The sequence below is a fragment of the Poecilia latipinna genome, unplaced genomic scaffold (assembly GCF_001443285.1).
Source record: "Poecilia latipinna isolate Pla-1442-1.1 unplaced genomic scaffold, P_latipinna-1.0 Scaffold2359, whole genome shotgun sequence".
NCBI classification, from domain to species: Eukaryota; Metazoa; Chordata; class Actinopteri; order Cyprinodontiformes; family Poeciliidae; genus Poecilia; species Poecilia latipinna.
This window is the reverse complement of record NW_015114975.1, coordinates 25799-31843: the sequence shown is the minus strand read 5'-3', so window position 1 is coordinate 31843 and position 6045 is coordinate 25799.

Below are 6045 nucleotides of genomic sequence, written 5' to 3'. Positions count from 1 at the left end.
ATATATATATATATATATATATATATATATATATTTGTTCATATTTAGGTTCACTTTGTTTCAGATATTTTAGAAGCACAGCAGGCTAGTACATGATTACGTTGGACAACTTGGTTTGGAAGACAGAAGGAGTTTATCGTGTCTACAATCCACCTCCTGAAGTCGGAATGTGGCATGATTGAGCTTGTGTCCCTCAGTGGGAAGAGGAGGGCCGGGTGCTTCCCCTCTCTTCAGGAATATGGGTTGGCTGCTCCACTTTCTGCCCCGCAGACACAAGCTAACCACGATGGCTGCTTTCCTGCTCTGGGTCTTCAGCCTTGGCTGCCTGGCTTTGCCGTCCAACGCGCAGCCGGCTTACAACAACCTTCCTGACTCCTTCAAGAAGGGAGTGGATTTGACCCTGGAGGAAGTCGGCTCCCATGCCGGCATCCTGCATCACTTTCTCTTCTTCAGGAGTTTGGAAAAGTTCGAATTCGAGGTAAAGTTCTGTTGCTTTCTAATAACATCTACTGCACTTGGTCAAATTGTTAGTTTCAATTTACTTCTGTTATTTCTAAGTATTTTTAGTCTAGTTTCTAGTGCAAATGCCTTAGGACATCTGAAATAAAACTGAATTTTCATGTTTTTCTTGTTTATAGTGACAGAAATTCAACGTTTGTCTTTCTCTGTGTGTGACAGGAAATTTTAATTTTAATTTTGCTGTCTTTTAATAAAGGTCCAACTGCCTTTGAAACCCATGTACAACACAAAGGTTGCTTTGTTTTTTAACATGTGACTTTGGTTAATGTGCTGTACTTGATAAAATATATTTGAATTAAAATAAAAGCAGATTAAAAATAAGGTTTCAGCAAAATATAGGAGCTTGTTTTACGCCAATAATTCTATAAAACTACTCATATTTTTCTAAAACTTTACTTGTAAGTCAGTTTTGTCTCATTTAAAGTGTAGTAAGATATTTGCACTAGAAACTAGTTTTTGTTTTTGCAGTGTACTGTGACGTTTTCTGCTGCCTTACTTGTCTTTTTTCTTTGGTTTTTATCTAGTTAAAGTCTTAACAAATAGTATTCATTATAATGAATTTCCAGAGCATTTTTAATATTAATATCATTGTTGCTTCACTTCCTCCTTCAGTCCGGCTTTAATGTGAAATTCGTCAAGCACAACTTCTACCTTAAAGCCACAAAGTGCCAGAAAGGAACCGTCGAAGCCACGAGCTGCCAGTTCAGAAACGACAGGGTGAGGGTTGTTTTTTCCTCCTTTCCTTTGTTTTTTTGTTTATCTGATTTGGCAGCTCACTGGAACCGGGAAAGCAGGGAAATGTGGAATGTGGGTTTGGAGGCGCCAGTTCTGACATGCCTCTGCTGTTTTGTTTGTGCGCGTTCATGCAGCCGCTCATCGACTGCGTAACCTGTTACAAAACCTTCCAGGGAGAGATTGAAGCAGAACCACAGCCGTACATCCACTGCGCCCACAAACCAGCGCTGACCGAGGTCCGTTTGAGCCTTCCTGACCTTTTGTTGCTTCAGACTTAACCTGAAGGCTGTGCCGGGTTTGACTTTCCTCCTTTTGTTCTGCAGGACATGAGAACCACCAGAACCAAACAATGCGAAGCTCTGAAGTACAGCATTGGCACTCCGACTCTTCTCTCATCAACTGGAGACAATTAAGAAAGTTTAACGCGTCAAAGCTAAATTATTCTGTCTCCTCTGTTATTGTTTTATCAAAACTAACTTTTATTATGTTGATTTGATGTATATTTTCTCTAACAAAGTAATGGTAAAGTGCATTGTGTCTCTGTCTCGTTACTCAAACACTTATCTAGTAAATAAAACGTTGAAATCACTTTATTACTGAATCTTGTTACTTTTGCACCTTATTTTCTTTCTTTTGTTGCATTTTGCAGTGGTGTCATATTTTCAATTCTGCTGTTTTAACCTAAAGTTTACCAAAAAATATCACATCATTATTTATTAAACTGAAAAGAGCCAAAACTGTAAAGCTGTGTCTGAAAAAGTAAATGCACCGGTTTTGTTTTTTTCCCCCACATTCACTCTAAAACATTCCAGATTTTAACTTTTATATTAAAACTGTTTCCTCAGTGAATCATACTGAGGAATTATGACCCACTCCTCTTTATGTCATTGCATTTCAGTTTGGACATATCAATTTCTGCTCAGCTCTGTCAGATTGATGTCTAGACTTTGACTAGACTGTTCCAATGCACTGATTTCTCCATTCTTAAAGTAAATTTTCTTTAATAAGCAGCATTTGATTGCTACACTTCCTCCTAAATCGAAATAAAGCAGCAGGAATGTATTTAATTTAACAAATAAACGTGAAATTTGTTGCCTAAAAAATTTTTACATTGGAATGTGAACCTCTATGATTCAGCAGGGGTGTACTTTCTTTTTCTACTGTGACTACAGCTCGTCTGGTTTCAGGTTTTTACAGCATTTTGTATCACCAGAATCTGACTGAATTTTAAAAAGCTAGTTTTCTGGAAACAAATGCTTTAAAACACATTTTCCAGTTTGGCTCCTGGCTGATGGACAAAACAAAACTGAAAACTCAAAAATAAAGGTTATAAAACGGGGATCTCGACTTGAATATTCTTCATAAGCTGGTTAAGAAGTTAAAAGATCTATTTTTATGCTTCCAAAAATATTAAAATCGTTTCTTAAAAATCTTATCTCTGTAAGCAGAGCAAAAATAACTGCTTTCTTCACCTAATCACTGTTTGTTGATGCCGTTTCACAGTCTGCTGGGTTAATTTCAAGCAGAAAAAATATTTGGCTCCCAACACAAAGTCTGAGTTAGTTAAGCTGCTCCAGTAGAGATTAAAATAATCTGTGATCTACAGACGGAGAGTAAAATATGCAGCAAACTCTTTACCAGAAACTGGAGGTGGGCAGAAATGAAGAGGAAGCTGTGCGACCCCAACTGGACGAGGAAGTTTAAAATAAGAATTTGGACTGCAGTACGTATGAAAATCCACAAGTGCCACAATTCAATCATGTAAAAAAATGTCAAAAGTTGATGTGAATTTTTAAATAAATGGTAAATAAATAAAAAATGTTATTTGCTAAATATTTCATTATTGTTTGTATATTTTATGCATCATGGTGATCTAGGCTGTATGGGCAGTAGGTGGTTTTAAACAGAATTTAAAAAAACATAGCTTGTATTTCAGTTGTGCCTTGTTTTCTGTTGAATTCATGTGTGTGGATTCAATGGAGTTGGTGAGCGCTGCTTGATATTGAGAAGAGAGGGACTGTTTTATGTGTTTTGTTTGGGTTGCACTGTATTTGAGCTCACCTCAAAATTTAGAGAATTTAATTAATTTTGACACTTAAGTAATTCATTACTTACGGTGTCTCAGAAGGGTCAAGAAAAGGCAAAAGTCACAACAGAACAGAAAGAAGCCACAACGAAAAACCGCAACACAACAGGAAATGGATGGAACGAAAAGCAAAAACACGAGAAGTTGCCACTTTTAAGTAACATTAACATTAATCTTGTAAAAGTCTGATAAAATGCGACACAACCTTTCACACTCAAGATGATCGCATTTGGCTGTTGTGCGATCGCAGCCTGAGGTTTTTGTTACTTTTTGAGATCTTTTAGCCTACTTCATGTTGTCATGCAGGTCCTATTTTAAAAAAAAATTAGACAATTCATTATTTAACCTGTTACATTTCCACATAGGACCAAATTAAGTTTGAGTAGATTTAGATTTTTTTAGACATTAAAATAATTAGTCCATATTTTGTATTTAGTTAGTTTTGTTTTAATGATTTGAAACGTTTAAGTGACCATTTCAGTCTGTACTCTAACCCAATGAAATGTTGAAGCTTTTCTTTCGAAGTGTCAATAATTTTATGTCCAGTAAGAGAAATCCTGCTTTTCCTGAACAGTTTCTTTTTATAAATCTTTTCTAAATCGTCTTGGGAAACGCTTTCATTTCCTTTTCCTTCAGTTTCATTATTACGCAATTCAGTGAGTCTTCCAACTGTTTTCTTCATTTCTCTGGTTCACCTCTGCAGCCATAATAGGACTTGTTTTGGACGCCAGCAGAGAAAGGGAAAGAGAGAGAGAGAGAGGGGAAGGGTATTCACCCCTTGAAGCTTGGCTGTTTTCCTCACACACAGTTGGAGGAAGATGGCTGCAGGGTTGCTGCTGCTGGTTTGCGCCGGAGGTTTGCTGCTTCCTGCCGAGGCCCAGGACTCGTACAATCAGCTGCCCACCGCCGTCAGGGCCGGAGTCGACCTCGCCTTGGAGCAGCTGACGTCCCACGCCAGCGTCAAACACCATTTTCGCTTTTTGAAAAGCGTGGAGAAAAAGGAGCGTGATGTAAGTTTGAGTTTCTCTAATTTACATTTTCCTAATCTTGTTAAATCACAGAATCCTGTCGCTTTGGTATTAAAATCACATCAGGATTGATTACTTAGGCTTGTTCCCTCATGTCCTCAGAAATGTGATCATAAGTTTTATTTTACAAAATAAATGTAAAACTTCTTAGTAAAATATACTTATTTTAAGTGAATAATTTCTTAACATTGATGAAAAAGTACTAGTTCTGCTGGCAAATCTTTTCACTTATAATATGGGAAAATGTCTTATATAAGTGAAATAATCTGCCAGCAGAACTAGTTTTTAAAATCTAAATTAAGGAATTAGTCACTTGAAACAAGCAAAACTTTCTGAAACATTATTATCCAACTGTGCTAAGATATTTGAGAGAAACTAAACCAAAAATACTTGGTAAGACTTTGTGTTTTTGCACTGAAGTTCTGGTTTAAACATGTTTCAGTTTCTTTTCCCCTCTGCTTCCAGAAAGTTCTGGTTCTGACTTGTTTTCCCATCTGTTTCGGATCAGGCGCACTTTGGAACCCATAATGTAAACAAGTTTGCTCTTGCCAGATAAAAAAGGCGGATAAAGTTGATCCTATCTGGAGCGGAGGGAATAAATAAGATGGGAATAAATAAGAGGGGATCTTGTCTGGAGTTAATCACTGCGAAATAAAAGGATCCGATCTGTTTTTTAACGAGTGTTGCTATAGAAATGATCAATTACTCTAAAAACAATGCCATCTCTGACACAAGTTAAACCAGTTTCTGTCAGTTCGACCCAAATGGCAGCCAGAAAGCAGTAGTATCCTCGTTTCACGTGGATGATAGTTAGGAGTTTCTTTAATCATTTTTCTCCAGGTTTTAAATCGTTATCCATCAGAAAAAGTAAAAAATAATCCAATTTAAGTTTCCTTCTCCAGGTTTTTATTCATAATGTTCAGAAATGTCAGAATTTACAATGCCCGGCACTCTTTCTAGACTTCTAAGGTGAGGAAAAACAGTCCCACAGCATGACAGAGCCTCCACCGTACATAATGGGCATGACACATTTTAATGCGTTCATTTCTGGCCGCATTCAGCTCGATTGTTTATTGCAGAAAAGCTCAATCCCACTCTCACCAGAACAAAGCAGTCGAGTTAAAATCCCAGCAGCACTGAGCAAACTTCATGTTTATGTTTGTGATAGTGGGAGAGACAAAGCCCTTTGCAAATTATAGCTGTAGATTTGAAAATACTTAAACCAGTAGCTATTTTGTGATTTCATGACTCTTGTCTTTACCATTTTGAAGAGTGGTAAGAAGAACTCGTGGATTACAAATTAAGAAATCTCTCGGCTTCATTTATTTTACAATTCTTGACTTGTCAAATAACACATTGGATAGTTTTTATTTATATAAAGCAAACATTTGTTGTGCAAAATGATGCAAGAATGTTTAACATGATGGAAAATGGATGCCGCAGCTAAGATTTTCATTGATTTCTTTGTTTTTTATATTTGTTTAGTTTTATATCAAAAAGATGAATATATGCAAAATCAGAGCCTCGGTGCTTTACTTCTCTATCATCGATGATTGTTTTTGCCATTTTGTTTTGACTAAATTGAAAAAAATCTATGTATATGGAGCGGATTAACATTAAATCTGCCATTTTTCATGGTTGAATAGAGGAATATCCAACCCATTTATGACATATTTT